The sequence below is a fragment of the Pristiophorus japonicus genome, chromosome 8, assembly GCF_044704955.1.
Source record: "Pristiophorus japonicus isolate sPriJap1 chromosome 8, sPriJap1.hap1, whole genome shotgun sequence".
In the NCBI taxonomy this organism is placed as follows: Eukaryota; Metazoa; Chordata; class Chondrichthyes; family Pristiophoridae; genus Pristiophorus; species Pristiophorus japonicus.
The window spans coordinates 159,901,135-159,916,516 of NC_091984.1; the positions used below are offsets into that span (position 1 = coordinate 159,901,135).

The window sequence follows — 15,382 nt, forward strand, 5'->3', positions numbered from 1 at the left end:
TACCCAAAACCACAGCCACCTGATACTCAATTACTGCAGTTGTTTATAGTGATCAGTGCAGCTCGATTTGGTGATCATTTTAAAGGTAGTTTCTCATTATTGAAAGACTGTCAGAGGTCGAAAGATTTTTGACGATTTTTCAACAGAAGGGAGTTGATCAAAGTTACTTTTAATGCTGGGTTCTGACAGAATTTACAACACAGAAACAGGCCCTTTGACCCAACGGGTCCATGCCGGTGTATATGCTTCACATGAGCCTCCTCCCATCCCTCTTCATCTAATCCCATCAGCAGATCTTTCCATTTCTTAGTCCCTCATGTACTTATCTATTTTCCCCTTAAATACATCCATGCTATTCACCCCAACTACTCCTTATAGTAGCAGCTTCCACATTCTAACCACTCCCTTCAGAAACAAGTTTCTCCTGAATTCCTTATAAGATTTATTAGTGACTATCGTATATTTATGACCCATAGATTTGTACTCCACCACAAGTAGAAACATCTTCTCTATGTGAATCCGAGAGTTCGGGAGGTCCGAGAGTTCGGAAGGTCCGGGAGGTCCGAGAGGTCGGGAGTCCGAGAGGTCGGGAGGTCCGGGAGTCCGAGAGGTCGAGAGTCCGAGAGGTCGGGAGGTCCGGGGGTCCGAGAGGTCGGGGGTCCGAGAGGTCGGGAGTCCAAGAGGTCGGGAGGTCCGAGAGGTCGGGAGTCCGAGAGGTCGGGTGGTCCGAGAGGTCGGGAGTCCGAGAGGTCGGGAGATCCGAGAGGTCGGGAGGTCCGAGAGGTCAGGAGGTCCGGGAGTCCGAGAGGTCCGGGAGTTCCGAGAGGTCGGGAGTCCGAGAGGTTGGGAGTCCGAGAGGTCGGGAGTCCGAGAGGTCGGGAGGTCCGGGAGTCCGAGAGGTCGGGAGGTCCGAGAGGTCGGGAGGTCCAAGAGGTCGGGAGGTCCGAGAGGTCGGGAGGCCCGGGAGGTCCGAGAGGTCGGGAGGCCCGGGAGGTCCGAGAGGTCGGGAGGCCCGGGAGGTCCGAGAGGCCCGGGAGGTCCGAGAGGTCGGGAGGTCCGGGAGGTCCAAGAGGTCGGGAGGTCCGAGAGGTCGGGAGGTCCGAGAGGTCGGGAGGCCCGGGAGGTCCGAGAGGTCGGGAGGCCCGGGAGGTCCGAGAGGTCGGGAGGCCCGGGAGGTCCGAGAGGCCCGGGAGGTCCGAGAGGTCGGGAGGTCCGGGAGGTCCGAGAGGTCGGGAGGCCCGAGAGGTCGGGAGGCCCGGGAGGTCGGGAGGCCCGGGAGGTCGGGAGGTCGGGAGGTCCGAGAGGTCGGGAGGTCCGGGAGGTCCGAGAGGTCGGGAGGCCCGGGAGGTCCGAGAGGTCGGGAGGTCCGGGAGGTCCGAGAGGTCGGGAGGTCGGGAGGTCCGGGAGCCCGAGAGGTCGGGAGGCCCGAAAGGTCGGGAGGTCGGGAGGTCCAGGAGGTCCGAAAGGTCGGGAGGTCCGGGAGTCCGAGAGGTCGGGAGGTCCGGGAGTCCGAGAGGTCGGGGGTCCGAGAGGTCGGGAGTCCAAGAGGTCGGGAGGTCCGAGAGGTCGGGAGTCCGAGAGGTCGGGTGGTCCGAGAGGTCGGGAGTCCGAGAGGTCGGGAGATCCGAGAGGTCGGGAGGTCCGAGAGGTCAGGAGGTCCGGGAGTCCGAGAGGTCCGGGAGTTCCGAGAGGTCGGGAGTCCGAGAGGTCGGGAGTCCGAGAGGTCGGGAGTCCGAGAGGTCGGGAGGTCCAAGAGGTCGGGTGGTCCGAGAGGTCGGGTGGTCCAAGAGATCGGGTGGTCCAAGAGATCGGGTGGTCCAAGAGATCGGGTGGTCCAGGAGGTCGGGAGGTCCGGGAGGTCGGGAGGTCCGGGAGGTCTGAGAGGTCTGAGAGGTCAGGAGGTTGGGAGTCCGAGAGGCCGGGAGTCCGAGAGGTCAGGAGGTCCGGGAGTCCGAGAGGTCAGGAGGTCCGAGAGGTCAGGAGGTCCGGGAGTCCGAGAGGTCGGGTGGTCCGAGAGGTCGGGTGGTCCGAGAGGTCGAGAGGTCGGGAGGTCCGAGAGATCGGAAGGTCCAAGAGGTCAAGTGGTCCGAGAGGTCCAAGAAGTCGGGAGATCCGAGAGGTCGGGAGGTCGTGAAGTCAGGAGGTCCGAGGGGGTCTGGGAGTTCGGGAGGTCGAGAGGTCGGGAGGTCCGAGAGGTCGGGAGGTCCGAGAGTCCGAGAGGTCGGGAGGTCCGGGAGTCCGAGAGGTCGGGAGGTCCGAAAGGTCGGGAGTTCCGAAAGGTCGGGAGGTCCGGAGGTCCGAAAGGTCGGGAAGTCCGAAAGGTCGGGATGTCCGGGAGGTCCGAAAGGTCGGGATGTCCGGGAGGTCCGAAAGGTCGGGATGTCCGGGAGGTCCGAAAGGTCGGGATGTCCGGGAGGTCCGAAAGGTCGGGATGTCCGGGAGGTCCGAAAGGTCGGGAGTCCGAGAGGTCCGGGAGGTCCGAGAGGTCGGGAGGTCGGGAGGTCCGGGAGGTCGGGAGGTCCGAGAGGTCGGGAGGTCGGGAGGTCCGGGAGGTCGGGAGGTCCGGGAGGTCGGGAGGTCCGGAGGTCTGATAGGTCGGGAGGTCCGAAAGGTCGGGAGGTCCGGAGGTCCGAAAGGTCGGGAAGTCCGAAAGGTCGGGATGTCCGGGAGGTCCGAAAGGTCGGGATGTCCGGGAGGTCCGAAAGGTCGGGATGTCCGGGAGGTCCGAAAGGTCGGGATGTCCGGGAAGTCCGAGAGGTCGGGAGGTCCGAGAGGTCGGGAGGTCCGAGAGGTCCGAAAGGTCGGGAGGCCCGGGAATCCGAGAGGTCGGGAGGTCCGAGAGATCGGCAGATCCGGGAGTCCGAGAGGTCGGGAGTCCGAGAGGTCGGGAGGTCCAGGAGTCCGAGAGGTCCAGGAGGTCCGAAAGGTCGGGAGGTCCGGGAGTCCGAGAGGTCGGGAGGTCCGAGAGGTCGGGAGGTCCGAAAGGTCGGGAGGTCCGAAAGGTCGGGAGGTCCGGGAGTCCGAGAGGTCGGGAGTCCGAGAGGTCGGGAGTCCGAGAGGTCGGGAGGTCCGGGAGTCCGAGAGGTCGGGTGGTCCGAGAGGTCGGGTGGTCCGAGAGGTCGGGTGGTCCGAGAGGTCGGGTGGTCCGAGAGGTCGGGTGGTCCGAGAGGTCGGGAGGTCCGGGAGGTCAGGAGGTCGGGAGTCCGAGAGGCCGGGAGTCCGAGAGGTCAGGAGGTCCGGGAGTCCGAGAGGTCAGGAGGTCCGAGAGGTCAGGAGGTCCGGGAGTCCGAGAGGTCGGGTGGTCCGAGAGGTCGGGACGTCCGAGAGGTCGGGTGGTCCGAGAGGTCGGGAGGTCCGAGAGATCGGAAGGTCCGAGAGGTCAAATGGTCCGAGAGGTCCAAGAAGTCGGGAGATCCGAGAGGTCGGGAGGTCGTGAAGTCAGGAGGTCCGAGGGGGTCTGGGAATTCGGGAGTCCGAGAGGTCTGGGAGGTCCGAGAGGTCGGGAGGTCCGGGAGTCCGAGAGGTCGGGAGGTCCGAAAGGTCGGGAGGTCCGAAAGGTCGGGAGGTCCGGAGGTCCGAATGGTCGGGAAGTCCGAAAGGTCGGGATGTCCGGGAGGTCCGAAAGGTCGGGATGTCCAAGAGGTCCGCAAGGTCGGGATGTCCGGGAGGTCGGGAAGTCCGAGAGGTCGGGAGGTCCGAGAGGTCCGAAAGGTCGGGAGGCCCGGGAATCCGAGAGGTCGGGAGGTCCGAGAGATCGGGAGATCCGGGAGTCCGAGAGGTCGGGAGTCCGAGAGGTCGGGAGGTCCAGGAGTCCGAGAGGTCGGGGAGTCCGGGAGTCCGAGAGGTCAGGAGGTCCGGGAGTCCGAGAGGTCGGGTGGTCAAAGAGGTCGGGTGGTCCGAGAGGTCGGGTGGTCCGAGAGGTCGGGACGTCTGGGAGGTCGGGTGTTCGGGAGGTCCGGGAGATCGGAAGGTCCGAGAGGTCAAGTGGTCCGAGAGGTCCAAGAAGTCGGGAGATCGGAGAGGTCGGGAGGTCGTGAAGTCAGGAGGTCCGAGGGGGTCTGGGAGTTCGGGAGGTCGAGAAGTCGAGAGGTCGGGAGGTCCGAGAGGTCGGGAGGTCTGGAGTCCGAGAGGTCGAGAGGTCCGGGAGTCCGAGAGGTCGGGAGTTCGGGAGGTCCGGGAGTTCGGGAGTCCGAGAGGTCAGGAGGTCCGAGAGGTCGGGAGGTCCGAGAGGTCGGGAGGCCCGAGAGGTCCGAGAGGTCGGGAGGCCCGAGAGGTCCGAGAGGTCGGGAGGCCCGAGAGGTCCGAGAGGTCGGGAGGCCCGAGAGGCCCGAGAGGTCGGGAGGTCCGGGAGTCCGAGAGGTCCGAAAGGTCGGGAGGTCCGAAAGGTCGGGATGTCCGGGAGGTCCGAAAGGTCGGGATGTCCGGGAGGTCCGAGAGGTCGGGAAGTCAGAGAGGTCGGGAGGTCCGAGAGGTCGGGAAGTCCGAGAGGTCGGGAGGTCCGAAAGGTCGGGAGGTCCGGGAGTCCGAGAGGTCGGGAGTCCGAGAGGTCGGGAGGTCCAGGAGTCCGAGAGGTCCGGGAGTCCGAGAGGTCCGGGAGATCCGGGAGTCCGAGAGGTCGGGGATTCCGAGAGGTCGAGAGGTCCGGGAGTCCGAGAGGTCAGGTGGTCCGAGAGGTCGGGTAATCCGGGAGGTCGGGTAGTCCGAGAGATCGGGCGGTTCGGGAGTCCGAGAGGTCGGGAGTCCGAGAGGTCGGGAGTCCGAGAGGTCGGGAGGTCCGGCAGTCCGAGAGGTCGGGCAGTCCGAGAGGTCGGGGAGTCCGAGAGGTCGGGGAGTCCGAGAGGTCGGGGAGACCGGGAGGTCGGGTGGTCCGAGAGGTCGGATAGTCCAGGAGGTCGGGAGTTCCGGGAGGTCGGGACGTCTGAGAGGTCCGAAGGTCGGTAGTCCGAGAGGCCGGGAGTCCGAGAGGCCGGGAGCCCGAGAGGTCCGAGAGGTCGGGTGGTCCGAGAGGTCGGGACGTCCGGGAGGTCGGAAGGTCCGAGGGGTCCGAGAGGTCGGGAGGTCCAAGGGGGTCTGGGAGTTTGGGAGGTCGGGAGGTCCGAGAGGTCGAGGGGTCGGGAGGTCGGGGAGTCCGAGAGGTCGGGGAGTCCGAGAGGTCGGGAGGTCGGGTGGTCCGAGAAGTCCGAAGGTCCGAGAAGTCCGAAGGTCCGAGAGGTCGGGGAGTCCGAGAGGTCGGGGAGTCCGAGAGATCGGGGAGTCCGAGAGGTCGGGGAGTCCGAGAGATCGGGGAGTCCGAGAGGTCGGGCGGTCCGAGAGGTCGGGAGGTCCGAGAAGTCCGAAGGTCCGAGAGGTCGGGGAGTCCGAGAGGTCCGAGAGGTCCGGGGGGTCGGGAGTTCGAGAGGTCCGAGAGGTCCGGGGGGTCGGGAGTTCGAGAGGTCAGGAGGTCCGGGTGGTCAGAGAGTTCGAGAGGTCAGGAGGTCAGGAGTCTGAGGAGCAGAAGGGCCAGAGGTCGGTGATTAAACAGCCAACCACTTACCTGCCCGGACGAGGGCTGAGAGATCCTTGTCAGAAGTCACTTCTGACAAGGATCTCTCAGCCCTCGTCCGGGCAGGTAAGTGGTTGGCTGTTTAATTGGTAAATATCTCTTTAAATTAGATAAGTTTAATTAGAGGGATGGCAGTGCAGCTCTGTCCTGTGGAGTGCACATCCTGTGGCATGTGGGAAGTCGCTTCGCGCAGCCTAGACAACCATGTGTGCAGGAGGTGCCTCCAGCTTCAACTACTCGAGCTCCGCGTTTCGGAGCTGGAGCAGCGGGTGGAGTCAGTACGGTGCATCCGCGAGGTTCATCATCATCATCATAGGATCCGCGAGGCTGAGAGCGACGTGGATAGCACGTTTCAGGAGGTGGTCACCCCGCAGCTTTAAAGCGTGCAGGCAGAGGGGAAGTGGGTGAACACCAGACAAAATAAGAACACTAGGCAGGTAGTGCAGGAGTCCCCCATGAGTCCACCTTGCTTTCAAACCGATATTCACTTCTGAGCACTGGTGAGGGCGATGGTGCCTCTGGGGAGTGCAACCAGAGCCAAGTCCGAGGCACCATGGGTGGCTCAGCTACACAGGGGGAGAGACAAAGAATACAAGAGCCCTAGTGATAGGGGATTGTCTAGTTAGAGGAACAGACAGGCGTTTCTGCGGCCGCTGATATGACTCCAGGATGGTATGTTGCCTCCCTGGTGCCAGGGTCAAGGATGTCACAGAGCAGACGCAGGGCATTCTGGGGTAGAGAGTAAACAGCTAGAGGTCGTGGTCCATATCGGGACCAACGACATAAGTAGAAAGTGGGATGAGGTCCTACAGGCAGAATTTAGGGAGCTAGGAAGAAAATTAAAGGGTAGGACCTCAAAGGTAGTAATCTCCGGGTTACTACCGGTGCCACGTGCTAATGAGTACAAGAATAGAACGATAGAGATGATGAACACGTGGCTGGAGAGTTGGTGCAGGAGGGAGGGCTTTAACTTCCTGAGGCATTGAGGCCGCTTCTGGGGGAGATGGGACCTGTACACACCGGATGGGTTGCACCTCAACATCGCTGGGACCAATATCCTCGCGGGGAGTTTTGCTAGTGCTGTTGGGGAGAGTTTAAACTAGCTTGGCAGGGGGTTGGGAACCTGAGAACAAGTTCAATAGGGAAGGAAGTAAAGCAGAAATTGGATAGCAAGAATTTAGAAAGCAAATCTGTAAGACAGTGGAAACAAGAGTTAGTAAGTAGCAAGCAAGGAGGTCTTCCTGTGCTAAATGGTATATACTTTAATGCAAGGAGTATAACGAATAAGGCGGATGAGCTAAGAGCACAAGTAGATACTTGGGAGTATGACATTATAGCCATTACAGAGACATGGCTGAAAGAGTGGCAGGTTTGGCAGATCAATATTCCTGGCTACAGGATTTTTAGACAAGACAGAGAGGGGGGGGGTCACGGTATTGATTAAATAAACTATTACAGTGGTGAGGAGGGATGATATTTTAGAGGGATCATCAAATGAGGCCATATGGGTCGAATTGAAAAATAAAACAGGGGCGATCACACTGCTGGGCATGTATTAGACCCCAAACAGTGGAGGGAGATAGAGGAGCAAATATGTAGGTGAATTGCTGTGAAGTCCAAAAACCATAGGGTAGTAATAGTAGGGGATTTTAACCATCCTAATATTGATTGGGATAAATAGAGTGCAAAGGGCATAGAGGGTGCGGAATTCTTAAAATGCATTCAAGAGAACTATTTTAGTCAGTATGTAACAAGCCCAACATGAGAGGGGGTGGTTTTGGATTTAGTTTTGGGGAATGAAGCTGGGCAGGTTGAAGGGGTATCAGTGGGAGAGCACTTGGGTGCCAGTGACCATAATTCAGTCAGATTCAAGTTAGTTATGGATAAGGACAAGGATCGAGCAGGAATAAAAGTCCCAAATTGGGGAAAATATAACTTTGCTAAGTTAAGGAGTGATTTGCCGACAGTGGACTGGAAACAGCTACTTGTGGGTAAATCAGTGTCGGAACAGTGGGAGGCATTCAAGGAGGAGATCCGGAAGGCTCAGGCCAAACATGTGCCCTGAACGAGAAAGGGTGGGAAAATAATTCTAGAGCCGCCTGGATGTCTAGGGTTTTACAAGGGTGGTTAAAGAAAAAAGGGGAATCTTATGTTATATACCGACAGTTAAATACTGTAGAATCTTTGGAAGAATATAGAAAGTTAAGAGGAAAAAGTAAAAAGGATATTAGGAATGCCAAGAGAGAGCATGAAAAAATCTTGGCTAGTACAATTAAGGAAAACCCAAAAGATGTTCTATAAATATATTAAGAGCAAGAGGATAACTAAAGAAAGGGTAGGGCCTATTAGAGACCATGAGGGTAATCTCTGTGTGGAGGCAGAAGATATTGGTATGGTTCCTAATGAATACTTGGCGTCTGTTTTCACAAAGGAAAGGGGCAATGCAGATACTGCTATCAAGGAGGAGTGCGAAATTCTGGATGAAATACACATAGTGAGAGAAGAGGTATTAAGGGGTTTAGCAGCTTTGAAAGTAGATAGAGGAAATAGCAGGGGCCTTGACCATCATTTTCCAGTCATCTTTGGATCTGGGCATGGTGCCAGAGGACTGCTAATGTAGTACCCTTGTTTAAGAAGGAAGAATGGGATAGGCCGAGTAATTACAGGCCTGTCAGCCTAACCTCAGTGGTGGGAAAATTATTGGAAAAAATCCCTGAAAGTCAGGATAAAGCTACATTTGGAAAGGCAAGGATTAATTAGGGACAGTCAGCACGGATTTATTAAGGGAAGATCGTGTTTGACTAACCTGATTGAATTTTTTGTGGCGGTAACCAGGAGGGTTGATGAGGGTAGTGCGAATGATGTAATGTATATGGATTTTAGCAAAGCTTTTGATAAGATCCCACATGGTAGACTGGTCATGAAGGTTAAAGCCCATGGGATCCAGGGCAAAGTGGCTAGTTGGATCCAAAATTGGCTTGGAGGTAGGAAGCAAAGGGTAATGATTGATGGATGTTTTTGTGACTGGAAGGATGTTTCCAGTGGGGTTTCGCAGGGCTCAGTACTGGGTCCCTTGCTTTTTGTGGTATATATCAATGATTTAGGTTTGAATATAGGGAGTATGATTAAGAAGTTTGCAGATTATACTAAAATTGGCTGTGTAGTTGATAATGAAGAGGAAAGTCATGGGCTGCAGGAGGATATCAATCTACTGGTCAGGTGGGCAGAGCAGTGGCAAATGGAATTTAATTCGGAGAAGTTTGAGGTAATGCACTTTGGGAGGGCTAATAAGGAAAGGGTATACACATTAAGCGGTATGCCACTTAATAGTGTAGATGAACAAAGGGACTTTGGAGTGCTTGTCCACAGATCCCTGAAAGTAGCAAGCCAGGAGGATAAGGTGGTTAAGAAGGCATACGGAATGCTTGCCTTTATTGGCCAAGGCATTGAATACAAGAGCAGGGAGGTTATGCTTAAATTGTATAATACTCTGATTAGGCCACAGCTGGAGTACTGCGTGCAGTTCTGGTTGCCATATTATAGGAAGGAAGTGATTGCACTAGAGAGGTGCAGAGGAGATTTACTATGATGCTGCCTAATGGAGAATCTTCCCTGGAAGGACAGATTAGACAGGCTGGGTTTGTTCTCATTGGAAAAGAGGAGTTTGAGAGGAGACCTCATTGAGGTGTACAAATTTTGAGGAGCCTGGATATAGTGGATAGCAAGGGCCTATTTCCCTTGGTGGAGGGGTCAATTACGAGGGGGCATAGTTTTAAGGTGATTGTGGAAGGTTCAGAGGGGATTTGAGGGGGAGGCTTCTTCATGCAGAGGGTTGTAGGGGTCTGGAACTCACCGCCTGGAAGGGTGGTGGATGCAGAAACCCTCACCATATTTAAAAGGTGCTTGGATGGGCACTTAAAGTGCCGTAACCGACAGGATTATGGACCTAGAGCTGGTAATTGGGATTAGACTGGATAACCTCTTGTTGGTTGGCGCAGATATGATGGTAAGTACTGCAGGGAATCGAATACGGTCTGGACTAGTTTCGATCGCCTGGATGGGTCAGAGAGGAATTTTCCCAGATTTAGTTTTTCCCCAATTAGCCTGGGTTTTTAATCTGGTTTTTGCCTCTCCCAGGAGATCACGTGGCTTTGGTTGGGGTGGAATGTTTCGGTGCAAGTGGTGTCACAGTTGTGCGAGGCAGACTGGTTGGGCTGGGTGCTCTTTGCCTTTCCGCCATTGTTCATAGGTTTATATGTAACCTTCAGGGCCGCTGACTGAGGGCTGTGCGGCTCTTTGTCGGCTGGCGCGGTCACAATGGGCCAAAATGGCCTCCTTCTGCGCTGTAGATTTCAATAGTCTCCCCTATCAATCCCTTTCATAATTTTAAAGACCTCTATTAGGTCACCCTTTAACCTCTTTTCCAGAGAAAAGAGACCCAGTCGGCTCAGTCTATCCTGATCGGTATAACCTCTCAGTTCTGGTATCACCCTTGTGAATTTTGTTTTCACCTTCATTAGTGCGCCTTCATTAGTATATTCTTCTTGTGATTTGGAGACCAGAACTTTGTACAATGCCCCAAGTCCGGTCTCGGTAAGGATCTATACAAGTTTATCATAACCTCTCTGCTTTTCAATTCTATTCTTCAAGAAATGAACCCGTGCTTTGTCTGTATTTTTTGCTCGGGCTTGTTGACCTGCGCCACTATTTTTAGTGATTTGTGTATTTGAACCCCTTGAATCCCTTCGCTCCTCTATCCTATTTAGACTCTTATTTTCCAAGGGGTATATGTTTCCTCCTTATTCCTCCTATTAAAAGTGCACCACCTCACAGTGAACTTGACTCAACGATTACGCCGTACCAGCCCGTTAAACTGCTCAGCTCCCTCAACCACAGTTGTGGATTCAGGGCCAGGAATGAAAGAAGAAAAGACCACCAACATTCTGAGCAGCACATCGGGGCGAGGAGGCTGAGCAGCGATTTAATCATCTTTTGAGCAGTGTAGTACATCATGAATTGATGGGGGAGGGGACGTCAGCAGTACACACCGGGGATTGGTACCGTCTTCTGTAAAGATCAATTATATTGATCACTTAAGAAGCCGTTAAGGTCAATGTCTAGAAGAAGATCCCATTAAGTGCTGTGGAGCTGATTCTTTTCAATCTCTTGCTTAGTTTTGTCCAGAGCACAGTCAGTCACTGCTTACAGAAATACTGGAAATAAAAAGAGCGGAGGTGTGGCGGCCCAGGAGCAGCGTGGAGGCCCCGACCTGCGAGGGAACATCAGCGGCAGGTCGGGGCCATAAAAGGAGCGGAGGTGTGGAGGCCCCGGAAGCAGCGTGGAGGCGTACTACTCCAGAGAGCAGTGCGAGCTGGTGCAGGAGGGCGACGGCACCGAAGGGTGATGTCATCAAGGTCCAGGTCGGTGATTGGAGCATGGGCAGATACAGCAGGAGCGGCAAGAGACTGTAGAGGGATGCGATTGGGGCGAGGAGAGGCGTGAAAGTTCGGGGCCAGGGGCATCACAGGCCAGCCCACACTGTGATATGTGTGCCCACTAGGTCCGTGCAGCAGAGCTAGTCTCCAGTCCTGGTTAACCCTTGCCATTGGACCAAGACCTAACTCTGTCAAGCCCGTGTGGTGGCTGGTGTGCAACGGCCACCCCACGTTAAAAAAATCCACGCACAGGCATCTTCCACCCTTCAGGATGTAGTTCAGGATCTGGAATATTAGGTCCTTCATTGAAACAGCTGTGAACTCGTCCTTTTATGGTGTGAAAGCAAGTCATCCTCGTTTCAAGGGACCGCCTACGACCCTGACATAAATACTAGCGGCGGCTTAGGAAAAGTGCTGGTAATGTCACATATTTGGATAACTTAAAAAAAAACTAAATGAAGTAAATTTTTCTTACACTAACAAAACAATGTTTCTAATCAGCCATTACAGGGTACGATTAAGCTGACTGATGGAGGGGTCTGCGTGCGTCAATGTTTAACTGCCCTCAGAGCCTGGCCTCAACTACCCAGGCACCAGCCTTCCCGACACATTTGCCCGAGGCCATTTCTATTTCAGTTTCCATCCTGTTTTTATTTTTAATAATCCTGTCTGAGGACACCGTCTCTCCAGTATGATGGTGACAAGTGTTAATAGTCAAACAGCAGGAAGGTCAGGATGTCTTACATCACTTCCAGTTAAATAACACAAAGCACACTTTCTGGAACTTTTACTGTTTTTATCAGTCGCTTCATCCTGTTCAAATGAAAAGCCAGCACACTCCACATTAAGCACCCATCAGGAGGCCATCATTCCCTTTAAATATCCCATCAGGAGCCGAGTTTTCCCTTTAAATATCCCATCAGGCCAGTATTCCCTTTAAATATCCCATCAGGCCAGTATTCCCTTTAAATATCCCATCAGGCCAACACCACCCCTTGCTAACCTCTGTCTCACCTTGAGGACAACCATGGGTCGTCTGCTGTGTCTGTATATTGTCTTGACCTGTGAGTGTTTTCAGGAGTTTAAAAAATAAAATCACGACTGAGGTAGGCAGAAATGCTTCAGTGAGCAAGTAGCAAACGGGAAGGAAAACCCAAAACTCAAAGTTCCAACCAGAAAAGGGCACGGCTTCGAACAGCAACCAATTACACGCAGAGGACAGGAAGCCAATCAAATTATTGCAGTTTTAGAAAGTCCTTTCTCCCGCTACCTAGCTTTCTCACAAAGCTAAGGGCTAATATCTTAAAATAGGAGTGCTGACATGTTAAAGTTACGTTCACGAGAGAAGTATTACATTTAACGTTACAGTATTTGTGGAAAAGCTTTTGACCATGTTTCCCATTATAAATCAGTCCTACTTGGTGAAGCCCGAGACCTGCATTCTTTGTGCTTCCCGCATCTTCCACGGTCAAGTAAAGGACGTGGAACAAGCAGGAAGCAGAATAAACTCCCAGAAAGGTCCCACCACGGTCACCTCATGCAATCACGGCAGGCAGAACTCCGAGTGCACCAGCCCTTCGAACCTGCACCACCATTCAATAAGATCATGGCTGATCATTCACCTCAGTACCCCTTTCCTGCTTTCTCTCTATACCCCTTGATCCCTTTAGCCGTAAGGACCATATCAAACTCCCTCTTGAATATATCCAATGAACTGGCATCAACAACTCTCTGCGGTAGGGAAGTCCACAGGTTAACAACTCTCTGAGTGAAGAAGTTTCTCCTTATCTCAGTCCTAAATGGCTTATCCCTTATCCTTAGACTGCGTTCCCTGGTTCTTGACTTCCCCAACATCGGGAACATTCTTCTTGCATCTAATGTGTCCAGTCCCGTCAGAATTTTATATGATTCTATGAGAGCCCCTCTCATCCTTCTAAACTTCAGTGAATACAGGCCCAGTTGATCCAGTTTCTCCTCGTATGTCAGTCCAGCCATCCCGGGAATCAGTCTGGTGAACCTTTGCTGCACTCCCTCAATAGCAAGAATGTCCTTCCTCAGATTAGGAGACCAAAACTGAACACACTTTTCAGGTGAGGCCTCACCAATGCCCTGCAGTAAGACCTCCCTGCTCCTATACTCAAATCCCCTAGCTATGAAGGCCAACATACCATTTGCCTTCTTCACCGCCTGCTGTACCTACCTGCATGCCAACTTTCAATGACTGATGTACCATGACACCCAGGTCTCGGTGCACGTCCCCCCTTTTCCTAATCTGCCGCCATTCAGATAATATTCTGCCTTCGTGTTTTTGCCACCAAAATGGATAACCTCACATTTATCCACATTATACTGCATCTGCCATGCATTTGCCCACTCACCTAACCTGTCCAAGTCACCCTGCAGCCTCTTAGCATCCTCCTCACAGCTCACACCGCCACCCAGTTTAGTGTCATCTGCAAACTTGGAGATATTACACTCAATTCCCTCATCCAAATCATGAATGTATATTGTAAATAGCTGGGGTCCCAGCACTGAGTCCTGCGGCATTCCATTAGCCACTGCCTGCCATTCTGAAAAGGACCCGTTTATCCCAACTCTCTGCTTCCTGTCTGCAAACCAGTTCTCTATCCACGTCAGTACATTACCCCCAATACCACTGCTTGAATTTTACACACCAATCTCTTGTGTGGTACCTTGTCGAAGCCTTTTGAAAGTCCAAATACACCACCATCCACTGGTTCTCCCTTGTCCACTCTGCTAGTTACATCCTCAAAAAATTCCAGAAGATTTGTCAAGCATGATTTCCCTTTCATTAATCCATGCTGACTTGGACCGATCCTGTCACTGCTTTCCAAATACGCTGTTATTTCATCTTTAATAATTGATTCCAACATTTTCCCCACAACTGATGTCACGCTAACCGATCTATAATTACCCGTTTTCTCGCTCCCTCCTTTTTTAAAAAGTGGTGTTACATTAGCTACCCTCCAGTCCATAGGAACTGATCCAGAGTCGACAGACTGTTGGAAAATGATCACCAATGCATCCACTATTTCTAGGGCCACTTCCTTAAGTACTCTGGGATGCAGACTATCGGCCTTCAATCCCATCAATTTCCCGAACACAATTTCCCACCTAATAAGGATATCCTTCAGTTCCTCCTTCTCACTAGACCCTCGGTCCCCATGTATTTCCAGAAGCTTATTTGTGTCTTCCTTCGTGAAAACAGAACCAAAGTATTTGTTTAACTGGTCCGCCATTTCTTTGTTCCCCATTATAAATTCACCTGAATCTGACTGCAAGAGACCTACGTATGTTTTCACTAATCTTTTTCTCTTCACATATCTATAGAAGTTTTTGCAGTCAGTTTTTATGTTCCCAGCAAGCTTCCTCTCATACTCTATTTTCCCCCTCCTAATTCAACCCTTTGTCCTCCTCTGCTGTATTACAAAATTCTCCCAGTCCTCAGGTTTGCTGCTTTTTCTGGCCAATTTATATGCCTCTTCCTTGGATTTAACACTATCCTTAATTTCCCTTGTTAGCCACGGTTGAGCCACCTTTCCCGTTTTATTTTTACTCCAGACAGGGATGTATAATTGTTGAAGTTCATCTATGTGATCTTTAAATGTTTGCCATTGCCTATCCACCGTCAATCCTTTAACTATCATTTACCAGTCTATTCTAGCCAATTAATGTTTCATACCAATGAAGTTACCTTTCCTTAAGTTCAGGACCCTAGTCTCTGAATTAATTGTGTCACTCTCAATCTTAATAAAGAATTCTACCATATTATGGTCACTCTTCCCCAATGGGCCTCGCACAACAAGATTGCTAATTAGTCCTTTCTCTTTACACATCACCCAGTCTAGGATGGCCAGCCCTCTAGTTGGTTCCTCAGCATATTGGTCCAGAAAACCATCCTTAATACATTCCAGGAAATCCTCCTCCACCGTATTGCTACCAGTTTGGTTCGCCCAATCTATATGTAGATTAAAGTCGCCCATGATAACTGCTGTACCTTTATTGCATACATCCCTAATTTCTTGTTTGATGCTATCCCCAACCTCACTACTACTGTTATGGGGTCTGTATACAACTCCCACTAGCGTTTTCTGCCCTTTGGTATTCCGCAGCTCCACCCATACAGATTCCACATCATCCAAGCTGATGTCTATTGCGTTAATTTCCTCTTTAACCAGCAACTCTACCCCACCTCCTTTTCCTTTCTGTCTATCCTTCCTGAATGTTGAATACCCCTGGATGTTGAGTTCCCAGCCTTGGTCACCCTGGAGCCATGTCTCAGTGATGCCAATTATATCATATTCCTTAATTGCTGCAAGTGCAGTTAATTCGTCCACTTTATAATGAATACTCGCATTGAGGCTTGCCTTTTTAACACACTTTG

General features: G+C 52.8%; 1 protein-coding gene across 4 annotated transcripts in view; it reads right to left on the reverse strand.

Annotated features, from left to right (window-relative positions):
- The window catches only part of rabgap1l (RAB GTPase activating protein 1-like), a 626,729-nt gene that overhangs the window by 330,609 nt on the left and 280,738 nt on the right, over positions 1-15,382 (reverse strand). The gene's annotated exons all lie outside the window — the stretch shown is intronic.